The sequence below is a fragment of the Pinus tabuliformis genome, chromosome J (genome assembly GCF_031772625.1).
Source record: "Pinus tabuliformis cultivar Carrire ecotype Pingquan chromosome J, CPIR1, whole genome shotgun sequence".
Taxonomy (NCBI): Eukaryota; Viridiplantae; Streptophyta; class Pinopsida; order Pinales; family Pinaceae; genus Pinus; species Pinus tabuliformis.
In genome coordinates, this window is record NC_142295.1 from 52,593,788 (window position 1) to 52,607,621 (window position 13,834).

At 37.6% G+C, this 13,834-nt stretch overlaps 1 pseudogene; it reads right to left on the reverse strand.

Annotated features, from left to right (window-relative positions):
- Nucleotides 1-863: 863 nt before the first annotated feature.
- LOC149225449 (flavonoid 3',5'-hydroxylase 2-like) lies at nucleotides 864-12,692 on the reverse strand (annotated as a pseudogene).
- Nucleotides 12,693-13,834: the final 1,142 nt, after the last annotated feature.

A 13,834-nucleotide genomic window follows, 5' to 3' on the forward strand; every position in this document is an offset into this window, starting at 1 on the left:
ATCGGGCTGGCTAGGTCAGTCACTGCTTTTTCTCAATGTTGATTTTTATACAACAACTTTTCAAATAAGTTTAAATACTTTAAAAAAAAACTTAAAAAAGAGTCTTTTCCAAACTTGCCCATGGTTAGATTAATGACTACAGCTTATGGCGGCACTCTCTTCGCATGCGGTTTTGACTTAGGCTATGGCTAAGATGCAGTTTTGACTTCGACTATGGCTTATGGAGGCTCTCCATTCACACGCTCTCTTCGGCGGTGTAAACAATTTGTAGACCACGATCCAACTTTGGCTCACCGCGGTGGCTACAACACCTTGTCAGTGTCACGAGCGATTCTGCATAGTGATCATTCACATACGCAACACCGAAAATAAAAACTTGGATTATCTTCATTACTTATCGCTCACCCGATATGACTTTGCACGCTGCCATCGCAGGGTTTCTATCTCTAGCTCTTAGATTTTCTAGCTCAGCTCTGTGACCTTAGCTCCCATATCAATTTGTTGAAAGGACAACACAAAGTCACACACAAAACAAGCGCTGTGGTTTTTTTATTAATCAAACAAAAACATGATAACTACAATAAAGGGAGTGAAAGATATTTAACATTTTCTAACTATCAACTCCCCTAAAATATATTGACACGGACATAGTTAACTCATAGTCATAGTCTAACTATGGAGTGCACTTAACTCTTTATCCATCATTCAACCCTAACTCAATACTCAACATTGAACACTCAACAGTCAACACTCAGTTGACTCTCTCATACAACGGTCAATACTTAGTTGACTCTCTAATACGGCTAGGCAAACAGTAACAGGGAACGACTTTATTTTTAACACTAATAGACTTCAGTAAGTAATTAGTAGAGATGAAGAGGAAGGCGAGGAGAGGCCTTGGCGACGAGAGGCACGGCCTTCTGCAGGGCCAGGCCGAATGCTTCGTCCATATTGAGCCCCTCCTGGTTTGGTGGCACATCCCAATCGAAAGCATGGATCAAGGAACCCAGATTGTACTCCACCATCGTAATCCCCATGCGAGTGCCTGCACAGATGCGCCTGCCTGCCCCAAACGGGATGAGCTCGAAGTCATTGCCACGAGGATCGATCTTGGAACCCACAAACCTGTCAGGATTGAACTCCTCCGGCTTCTCCCACACCTCCGGATCTCTCCCGATTCCCCAGATGTTCACCATTAGCCGAGTGTTCTTGGGAATGTAGTACCCGTCAACCTCGCACGCTTCGGTGGAGACGCGCGGGAGGCTGAGCGGTGTGGACGGGTGCTTCCGAAATCCCTCTTTGCAGACGGCCACAAAGTAGGGCAGGTTCGCAAGGTCCGACTCCTTCAGTCTCCTCTCACGCCCGATCACCGCGTCCATCTCCTGATGCACCCGCTTCAGTAACTTGGGGTTGTTGATTACTTCCGCCAATGTCCATTCAATCACGCTGCTGGACGTGTCGGTTCCTGCTGTGAATAAATTCTGCAAAACAAAGAATGTATGGATTAATGCTATGAGACAAATGCATGGATGAACAATAATTTATAATTTTTACACAATATTTACCAAGGTGTAAAGTATAAAACTCATCAATCCAAAACATAAGAAAGAAACATTAAATTTTACTAGTTAAAATGATTCTAATGCATACTTTCAGTGAAATATTTTCCTATCATCAATACTCAAATATTCAAAACATTACCAGTAGTAGAGCTTTGATATGAACATCGGAGAGCCTCCCGCCTTGGCCATCGCAGTTGTCTCTATGAGACATAACAATGTCTAGGAAATCAGGCTTAGATGCTCGTTGCTTGGCCGTGGACTGGTGTTCTGTTAGGCCCCTATACTACTAGTGTAACCCCTTATTGTTAGTAGTACAACCCACTTATTATATTGATGTACCCATGTAGTGCCCATATTGTTACTATTGTGCCACATAGAAGCCCACCATTGTTATTATTGTGCCCTTACATTATTATTGTTATGTCAGCTCTGATTATGTTATGACCCCTTAGACTCCTATATATAGAAAGGAGGTCTTTTCATTTGTATCATCCAAGAATTGTTCATTTATGTAATGTAAATGAGGTTGCCCCCTCGAAGAGGCTGAATTCTAAGGTGTTGATCTATCTTTTCTATCTTTTCTTGAGCTGGTTTCATAACATTTGGTATCAGAGCTTTGGATTCTAGGGTTTCCCTACTCCAAACAGGTCATCGTGGCATTTTCGCTATAACTTTTTTGTGTGACGTTTCAGAAGTCGCAAAAAAAACCCATTTGAGAAGAAATCACGTTGAACCTTGGGTCCAAATTTCAGATATTTTCGCGCTATATTTGCGGAGATATGATCTAAGGAAGTTGGTCTTTTTGCAGACTCCTGAATTACATTCCAAATAGGTGACCTGGGGAAAATCGTCATAACTTTCTCTCTGTGGATCAGATTGAAATTTTGTAAGAAGGTACAGAAAGAAGATGGATTGTAGTTTCTTGTATGCATTTTTCAGAACCAAAGGTCGAAACAGTGACTCGTGGCATGTCATACAAGTTTGCTCTACTGAACTAGTCTATAATCAAGTGACTGTGGGAGATTTCGCATAACTCTTCCTTGGAGAATCCAATTTGGGTCAGACTTGTGGCATTGGAAAGAGGGCTACTGCAGGTCACAATTTCAGAACTGGAAGGTCTGAAGTTATAGAGTTACAGTCATTTCAAGATCGAGCTCCTAAAATCAAGAAAAAGCGAGATGAGGAAGTTTGATGGCAAGGATCCGGTAAATTGGATACTACAGATGGAGAAATATTTTGATCTACATGGTGTACCACTGTTACAAAAGGTATGTATTGCATCTTTATATTTAGAACCGGATCAATTTTTATGGTATAAAGGGCTTTGTTATCGTAAATCGCTTGTTACGTGGTCAATTTTCACGGAGGAAATGATAGCACATTATGAGGATACAAAGAGAAACACCTTGTTTAGCCAATTGATAAATCTCAAACAAAAGTGTTCAATGGAAGAACACATTGAGGACTTTAAAAAATTGAAGATAAGGGTAAATGATATTCCAAAGAAGCAAAGGATTGATGTCTTCATAGGTACTTTAAAGGATAACATTCAACATGAGCTTCGTCTTTGGGAACCTAATTAATTGGAGAAGGCATTCAAGTGGGCAAGAAAAATTGAAAGCGAAATTATGGAAACAAGGAATCCAACCACTCACGACTATAATTATGTAAGTTTTCCTTCTCCTAGCCTTCCACAACCTACAAGGGTGACATCACAACAATTGGAAGAAAAAGGAGAAAAAGGGCTTTGTTACAATTGTGATAGCAAATGTACTAAAGGTCATAAGTGTGTTGAGAAGAAATTATTTTATATAGATTATGAAGAGGAGGAAGAAAAGGATCAAGAAACATCAAAAGAAGTGTATATACACCAGGAACCAACCCCAGAGAAAGAAGAATGAATCCGACCATATCTTGTAAAGCATTGGCAAGAATTACCACTCCTCGAACTCTTAAGATAGAAGGACATATCAAGAGGAAAAAGGTTCAAGGAGTGAAAGATCACATCGAGAAAGAAGAAATGAATCCAACCATATCTTGTAATGCATTGGCTGAAATTACCACTCCTCAAACTATCAAGATAGAAGGACATATCAAGAAGAAAAATGTTCAAGAAGTGAAAGATCACATCGAGCATCAAGAAATGAATCCGACCATATCTTGTAAAGGATTGGAAGAAATTACCACTCCTCAAACTCTAGAGATAGAAGGACATATCAAGAAGAAAAAGGTCCAAGCAGTGAAAGATCACATCGAGCATCAACAACAAGTTCTCCAACTTTTAAAGGATAACGCCACTTCGATGCAAAATCAAATGAAACAACAGGTAGATCAACATCGTAGTGAAAAATGTTTTGATGTAGGTGATTGGGTATTTTTACTCCTACATCTCAAGCAAGCTATTTATGAGAAGGAAATGTTGGCAATACTACATGCACTTAAAAAACGACGACCTTACCGAATGGGAAGACTCTTCAAGGATGAGGATGTGGAAGCATTGTTTTGTGCTATTTCTATTATCGAACCAGATTGGATAAACGAAGCAAGGGATGAATGGAAGAAGGATGAAGAAGTATGGCCACTTATTCAAAAGTTGCAAAAGATCCCAATTCAAACAATATTGCCAGAAATTGAAGAGGAAGGAAAAATCATATTGGAACCTGGAGCAGTGACAGAAACAAGAACCTGACAGCTACGAAATCAATCAATTTTAGAGTATCTCATCAAGTGGAACAACTTACCTACTGAAGATTCCATATGGTAGGACAAGAATTTTATACAGAAGCATCAAGAACTACTCAAGCATTGAGGACAACGCTTTTTGAAGGAGAGGGGCATGTTAGGCCCCTATACTACTAGTGTAACCCCTTATTGTTAGTAGTACAACCCACTTATTATATTGATGTACCCATGTAGTGCCCATATTGTTACTATTGTGCCACATAGAAGCCCAACATTGTTATTATTGTGCCCTTACATTATTATTGTTATGTCAGCTCTGATTATGTTATGACCCCTTAGACTCCTATATATAGAAAGGAGGTCTTCTCATTTGTATCATCCAAGAATTGTTCATTTATGTAATGTAAAGGAGGTTGCCCCCTCGAAGAGGTTGAATTCTAAGGCATTGATCTATCTTTTCTATCTTTTCTTGAGCTGGTTTCATAACATGTTCCTTGATCATCCTCTGTATGAGTGCGTCCCATTTCTTGTGGAGCTTCCTCATACCCCTCTGGATGCCCTACAAGTCCATCCACACCACCGATGGAATGAAGTCCCCGATATTGAAGTATCCCGCGGAGTTCATGAGTTCCACCACCATGTCCTTGAACTCGTTGGCTTCGTCCCCTTCCGTCCCCAACACCCATTTTCTCATAATGATTTGCCCGATCATGTTGGCGACGCAGATGTTGAGGAGCTCTGGCACACTTACCTTCTCGCCACGTTGCGAGTGTTTGAGAATGTTGTGGAGCATGAAGCCCATCTCCGCATCTCTTATCGTCTGCCAATCCTCCAACGCCTTTCCTCCGAACATGTGCATGTTGCACAACTTGTGCTCCATCGTCCACCGTCCTCCATACGCTGCCCACACCATGTCCTGAAAGGGAAAATAAAGCTTAAGAAAGAAAATGATTTATCACAGTGATTGATTTAAGTGTTAAGCTCCTTTACGTTTTCCCAACTGCTGCCTACAATTACAGAAGTAAACTGCATTCATTTCCTTAATTTCTGGAAACCAACTGCAGTAATTTCCTTAAATTATGGAAATCAATTGCAGTTAATTAATTTCATGTTGGGAGCTTTTGGAGTGGTCCATTACTCCCTTTGAAGTTCTCTACCATGATCTGTGGAACACTTGACACATAGCCAATAGAAGCTTGATGGAAGCTTGGCTATATATACTTATGTTTGGTCCCCAAGCTCACTAACTCAATCCCCTTCAGTTTTACACCATCAAGTAAGAGTGAGCAGAGCTTGGAAGATAACAGATACCGGAATGCTGCCATAGTTTGAAAGCCCTTCCATAGTTTGTATCGCTTCTCTTTGCAACACTCACGAGGGTGAAAGTTTGTATTGTGGGTAAACATTATTCTGCTACCATATTGTAATAGAGGTAAATTAGGCATCCCAGCCATAGTAGGTTCAAGCACAGTGAGGATCATTAGCTACAATGACGAGAAGAAAGTTCCAGTGACAGTAACAGAAGGGACTGATTACAAATTATTTCTCAAAAGCTTAGAGAGAGCTTTATTCCTATGCTGGGATCCTCATAGACATCATTGTGTGTTTAGCATCAATGGCTGGAGGTATTTTTCTTGGGCATAAAAGTTTATTTCGCATTAAAGTTCAGATTTAACATTGTTAAAGTTTTCGATTTTTATAGAATAATCGTTATTACATGCTTACATTTGGTATCAGAGCCTATTTTATCTCTGCCTTGGTGTTATAGACATACTGGCCTACCGCCTGGTTGAATTATCTGCATTTCACATCCTGCTATCCTTATCCATGGCCGTTTTTTCATTATCTTTTGGTCCTCCAAAGCTACAACAAGCATCAGTTTAATTGCAGTAATAATGTTTTGAAAAAAATATAAACTAGTAAGTGAAATAGTGAAATAACATTTATAGATTTATGCTATTACTCTAAGAAAGAAACGCAGTTGTGGAAATATGGTCGGCGAGAATTTAACTGTTAAAATTGCGATTGAATTTAGATGATTCAACCCAAAAATCGTATTTCTGTGTTAATTGTATTTCTGGGTTTTTTGTCATTTTGACTTATTCCTTTCGAGAAACATTGTTTTTTACTCTGGTTAAGATTTGCTTATAATCTTATAAGTGAATTTTAAGTGCTTCGTGTGAGTGTTTCCGTTTTCCATATTTTTAATTGCTTCATATTAAACTATGTATACACCATTTCACGTAGCATGCAGTGTGAAGTACTTTGTATAGTTTTGTTTATGCAATTTATAATAAATAACGTCTAAGTGATCTATATAATTTTTAATTGATTAGAGAATAGCCACAACATCTCTAATTAAATAATATTATATATTAAGTTTGATTAGGATCACACAAAGAATATTTAGACATTAACTATAATTAATTATACTAAATATAATAAATTTTATCCCACAGGAATTTTTATTATATTTATATAATTAAATAGGATAAAATATTCATAACTTACCCACAGGAAATATGAATTAATAGTTTTATCATAAAGTTCAAATCTAAGATAGAATTTATATCGAATTATAATCATAATATACCCTTTAGAATTATGAATTAAGTGAATAATTTGATAAATTCTATCATAAAGAATAATTGAATCTGCTTGAATTGGAAATTTAGCCCACAGGCAATTTTTATGTCATTAGATTCAATTTTAAGCATGGTTTACATTGGTAAAGCATGAAATTTTATTTTCAGTCCTCATTTTTTTTTAACGTAAGCATGTGATGTTTAATTTTATGCAGTTGTACAACCTGCAAATTTCTCTTAAATCCGTTGTGATATCCCTGAACTTAAGGGAGATAACTATAAGGTCTGGAAGGAGAGAATTCTCCTTCATTTGGGGTGGATGGACATAGACTATGCTATTAGGAAAGATGAACCACCGACACTTACTAATACCAGCACTGCAGCGGACATCACGCTTTATGAACGATGGGAGCGATCTAATCGCCTAAGCATGATGTTCATTAAGACTAAAATTTCAGCTGGTATTCGTGGTTTTGTTGATCAGCATGAAAAGGTCTGAGACTTGCTGAAAGCCATTGATGATCAATTCGTCACTTCAGATAAGGCACTAACAAGCACCCTAATCATGAAGTTCTCATCCCTGAGGCTCACAAGTGTGAAAGGTGTGTGCGAGCACATCATGAAAATGAGGGACATTGTGGCTCAATTGAAGAAACTCAAGGTTGAAATATTGGAATCTTTCATAGTGCACTACATTCTAAACACCCTTCTGCACTAATATGGACCCTTCAAAATCTCATACAACACACATAAGGATAAATGGTCAATTAATGAACTCATGACCATGTGTGTTCAAGAGGAAGAGAGACTGGTGATGGAACTGGGAGAAAGTGCAATGCTGGCAACGCGTGGAAAGGGAAAATCTCAAGCCAATCAGAAAGGGAAAGGTAAAGTACCTCCCCAAGCCGATATCAAGAAGGATTCCAAGTGTTTCTTCTGTAAAAAGAAGGGACACATGAAGAAGGAATGCGCCAAATTTCAGAAATGGCTTGCGGACAAAGGTAATTTAATCTCGTTTGTTTGTTATGAATCTAATATGGTTAATGTCAATATTAACACATGGTGGATTGATTCTAGATCAACAATTCACATTTCGAATTCCTTGCAGGGTTTGCAAAACCTAAGGAAGCCAGTGGGAAGTGAGCAAAGCATCTTATCAGGAAATAAGATGGGCTCACATGTGGAAGCTATAGGAACATGCTATTTAACTTTAAGTAGTGACTTTGTTTTAGAATTAGAAAAGACCTTTTATGTTCCAAGTTTTTCTAGAAACTTGATTTCAGTTTCAAGGCTTTTACCTTTTGGATATTCCTTTAACTTTTCAAAAAAATCCTTCAATCTATTTTATAAATCTAATTATGTTGGGAATGGTATTTTGTCTATTGGTCTTTACTGCATTAATTTACAAAACAATGTCACTTATGATTCAATGCATGTTCACACTGGCACTAAAAGATGTGTTATTAATGAAGATTCCTTTAAATTATGGCACCGGAGACTAGGTCATATCTCCATAGAAAGAATTAAAAGATTGGTAAATGAAGGGGTACTTAATACTCTGGATTTTACTGATTTTGAGACTTGTGTGGACTGCATAAAGGGAAAGCAGACCAACAAGTCAAAGAAAGGTGCCAATAGGAGTTCGGACATATTAGAGATCATACATACTGATATATGTAGTCCAGCCATGGACTCACATGGTCAGAGATACTTCATCTCCTTTATAGATGATTACTCACGATATATGTATCTCTACATGCTTCATAAAAAGAGCGAAGCATTAGATGCCTTTAAGATCTTTAAGGCTAAAGTAGAGAAACAATGTGGCAAGCAAATTAAGATTGTGAGATAAAATATAGGTGGAGAATATTATGGTAGATACATAGAGGATGGACAAGCACCTAGGCCATTCGCTAAATTTCTTTAAAAGCATGGTATTGTTGCCCAATACACCATGCCTGGTTCACCCGACCAGAATGGTGTAGCAAAAAGAAGAAACCGAACATTATTGGACATGGTACGGAGTATACTTAGCAGCTCCAATCTTCCTAAATCCTTGTGGACTGAAGCACGTAAGACGATAGTTTATATATTAAACTGAGTTCCAACCAAGGCTATTCCTAAAACGCCATTTGAATTATGGAAAGGTTGGAAACCAAGTTTGTGACATATGCATGTTTGGGGATGACCGTCTGAAGTGAGAATATATAATCGACAAGAGAAGAAGTTGGACCCAAGGACCATTAGTGGGTATTTCATTGGATATGTTGAAAGGTCTAAAGTTTACCAATTTTATTGTCCATCTCACAGCACTAGGATTGTGGAATCAAGAAATGCAAAGTTTCTTGAAAATGACTTGATTAGTGGGAGCGATCAAACCAGGAACATAGTTTCTGAGAAGGATCATTTAGAATCTCAACCTTCCACCTCAAGTGATAGATTGGTTATTTTTCACAGCACCCCTCAAGTACAAACTAGTGTTGAACAACCAATTGTTGAAGTTCCACAAGCTGCTGACGACATTCCAGTAGATCAGGTAGTTCAAGAGTTGCCAAGAAATTTTGAACAATGAGTTGAACAACATACTTCTCAGGAAGATGATGGTACAACATTAAGAAGATCTACTAGACCAAAGAGATTAGCAATTCCTGATGATTATGTTGTGTATCTGCAAGAATCTGACTACAACATTGGAGCCGAAAATGATCTCGAGTCCTTTTCACAAGCCATGAGTTGCAAAGAATCAGAATTATGGTACGATGCCATGAAGGAAGAGATGAATTCTATAAAGAGTAACGAAGTCTGGGATCTTGTTGAGTTGCCTAATGGTGCAAAAGCCATTGGATGTAAATGGGTTTTTAAGACAAAGAAAGAATCAATGGGAAACATTGAGAGATACAAGGCAAGACTCGTTGCTAAGGGATTCACTCAGAAAGAAGGAATCGACTACACAGAGACTTTTTCTCCTGTATCTAAGAAAGATTCCTTGCATGTTATTATGGCATTAGTAGCCCATTTTGACTTCGAGTTACAACAAATGGATGTGAAAACGGCATTTCTCAATGGATATCTAGAGGAGGAGGTTTACATGAAACAACCTGAAGGATTCCTCTCTAGTGATGGTGAGAAATTGGTTTGCAAGCTCAAGAAATCCTTATACAGTTTAAAACAAGCATCCCGCCAATAGTATTTGAAATTCCATAATGTAATTTCTTCATTCAGTTTTGTAGAAAACCTTATGGATCAAGGTATATACCTGAAAGTCAGTGGGAGTAAACTCTGTTTTCTTGTTTTATATGTGGATGACATTTTGCTAGCAACCAATGATAAGGGTTTACTGCATGAGGTGAAACAATTCCTCTCTAAAAATTTCGATATGAAGGATATGGGTGAGACATCTTATGTCATTGGCATTAAGATCCATAGAGACAGATTCCAAGCATCTTGGGTCTGTCTCGGGAAACCTATATTAATAAAATTTTGGAGAGATTTTGGATGAAGGATTGTTCACCAAGTGTAGCTCCCATTAAGAAGGGTGATAGGTTCAATTTGAACCAATGCCCGAAGAATGACTTTGAAAGGGAACAAATGAAGAACATTCCATATGCTTCTGCTATTGGAAGCCTAATGTATGCTCAGGTCTGCACAAGACTTGACATTGCATTTGTTGTGGGAATGTTGGGACAATATCAGAGTGATCCAGGTTTAGACCACTAGAGAGCTGCAAAGAAAGTAATGAGGTAACTTCAAGGAACCAAAAACTACATGCTTATGTATAGACGGGCAGACAATTTTGAAGTAATTGGCTACTCAGATTCTGACTTTGTTGGATGTGTTGATTCACTCAAATCAACATCAGGATACATTTTTATGATGGCCGGTGGAGCTGTATTATGGAAGAGTGCCAAGCAGACCTTGATTTCTACTTCCACTATGGAATCCGAGTTCGTCTCCTACTATGAGGCTACTTTACATGGTGTATGGCTTAAGAGTTTCATTTCTGGGCTTAGAATTATGGATTCTATCTCTAAGCCATTGAGAATATATTGCGACAATTCAGCTACTGTTTTTATGGCTAAAAACAACAAAAGTGGGAGTTGAAATAAACACATCGACATTAAGTATTTAGCTATAAGGGAACATGTTAAAGAAAATAAAGTGGTCATTGAGCACACCAACACTGAGTTGATGATCACTGATCCTTTGACTAAGGGAATGCCACCGTTTAAATCCAAGGATCATGTAATGAATATGGGACTTGGTTCCATTATGTAGTTTCTCATTGTATGGACAATGTTATTTTAATGAAATTCTTAATTATTGTTATGTTTTTCTCATATTTATGTGCACCTTAATTTGATTTGAGAAAATTCATCTATGTAGGACCAAGAATAAACATAGGGTTTATTCATTATGAAATTGTTGCCACATAAATTATAATAAGAATAAATACATAGTGATACATGGAAGATAATACTTGTCATTAGAGGACTTATCACCATGATTCATGTATCTATTAGTTAATACAGATTATCAATGGGCTTTAAGATGAGACATTAAGATTGGAAGTATGGACCAAGTGGGAGAATGTTAAGCTCCTTTACATTTTCCCAACTGCTGCCTACAATTACGGAAGTAAACTGCAGTCATTTCCTTAATTTCTGGAAACCAACTGCAGTAATTTCCTTAAATTACATAAATCAACTGCAGTTAATTAATTTCTTGTTGGGAGCTTCTGGAGTGGTCCATTACTCCCTCTCCAGTTCTCTACCATGATCTGTGGAACACTTGACACATAGCCAACAAAAGCTTGATGGAAGCTTGACTATATATACTTCTGTTTGGTCCCCAAGCTCACTAACTCAATCCCCTTCAGTTTTACACCATCAAGTAAGAGTGAGCAGAGCTTGGAAGATAACAGATACCAGAATGCTGCCATAGTTTGAAAGCCCTTCCATAGTTTGTATCGCTTCTCTTTGGAACACTCACGAGGGTGAAAGTTTGTATTGTGGGTAAACATTGTTCTTCTGCCATATCGTGATAAAGGTAAATTGGGTGTCACAGCCGTAGTAGGTTCAAGCATAGCGAGGATCATTAGCTATAGCGACAAGAAGAAAGTTCTAGTGCCAAAAGCAGAAGGGAGTGATTACAAATTATTTCTCAAAAGCTTAGAGAGAGCTTTATTCCCGTGCTAGGATCCTCACAGTCATCATTGTGTGTTTAGCATCAATAGCTGGAGGTATTTTTCTTGGGCATAAAAGTTTATTCCGCATTAAAGTTCAGATTTAACAATGTTAAAGTTTTCGATTGTTATAGAATAATCGTTATTACATGCTTACATTAAGAGGCGCACATTTCGAAAAAGTTCTACAATCTAATCCATCAAAGTCAACTGCTGAAAGAAAATTTAACTAAAAGGGCATTTTCAAGCATGCCACAAGCAAGAATTTCACGGAAACGGGAAGAATTCAATCAAAAAAACGTACAACCAGGGTACAATAAGCACCTGAGAATCGTAGGCAATGTACGTGGCGCCTGCATTGCCCGGCCGGTTGGAGAAGTTTATATCCAAAGTCTTCAGAAACGCCTTAGCCGCAGCGGGCGTGGAGGCCACCACCATGTCGGACGTCCCCAGTTTGAGATAGACAACGGGGCCGTATTTCTTATACATGTTGTAGAGAGTAACGTGAGGCATCGCTCCCAGCAATGGCAGACTTCCCACCACTGGCCATCCGGATGGCCCCGGCGGGAGGCGCCTCTTCTTCAGCTTCAAGTTCGATCTCAAAACATAACGAAATCCAATGTAGAGAGCAAGCCAAGAGAGAACCCATAACATAAACTCGTTCAAATTCAAAGAATCCATGTCGCGAGAGCACTGCTTCAGTGCCTCTGTGTACGATACTTTGGTACCTGCGACTGTTTTATATTAGTTGGGTGGATGACCATCACGTGCATGCTACCTGTGCACCTTATGTTCAACTACCCCCAATGGCCATTTTTTCGGTCTATCGACCCCCCCATTTTGTTGGTATGATCCACGAATGGCTATTTTTTCCATCTACCGATCCCCCCATTTTGTTGATATGATTCACGAGAGCTGGACACAATATTTCAATGCGTCTTCCTACAAAAAAAATCAATGGCATTTGTCCACGCAATAGGCCTCTTTTTAGGGTTTTTTCATAGGTGTTTTTGAATCTTTGTTTATAACTCAATCAGAAATTGAGTAAAGTTTTCAAATTCATTTAGAAATTGAGTAATTTTTTTAGATTTATTTTGAAATTGAAAAATATTAATGTTTCAGACTTTGTTAAAATGTTAAATTTAACATTCATTTAGAAATTGAGTAAACTTTTTAAATTTATTTTGAAATTGAAAAATATTAATGTTTCAGATTTTGTTAAAATGTTAAATTTAACCCTAGTCTAATCAGATGGTTTTTTGCTTTGAAAATCATGAAATTTAGTTAATATTTTGATAAATTTTGGGAAGGATTTTTGTAAATCCAAGTTAAATTTGTTAAATTTCAAGACTTTGAGTGTTCTAGAGGTTTTTGATGGTGCTGAATCTATTGCCACCATTAAAAACATGATTTAAACATTGCCTCTGCAAGATTTGTTGAAAGTGACCATCGCTTGAAAGTGACCACTGCGACAGTTCCTAGCCTCAACGAACTTGTCCTTCAATTTATTTTCATATTTAAATAATAACATAAAATCATTTTTATTGTGGTTTAAAAGAAAGTGAATAAATATTAATATTTATGAGTTTGTTGAAATGTTAAATTTATTTTTATATTTAAAAATATAATTTAATTAACAAAACAATATAATTTTTAGGGGTAGTCTAACTAGACTGTTTTTTGTCTTGAAAATCATGGAAATTTCAATAAGATTTTGATAAAATTTGGCAGGGATTTTATCAAAATATAGGTTATAGCTGTCAAACTTCAAGGTTTTGGGTGCCCCAGAGGTTTTTAATGGTGCTGAATCTATTTCCACCATC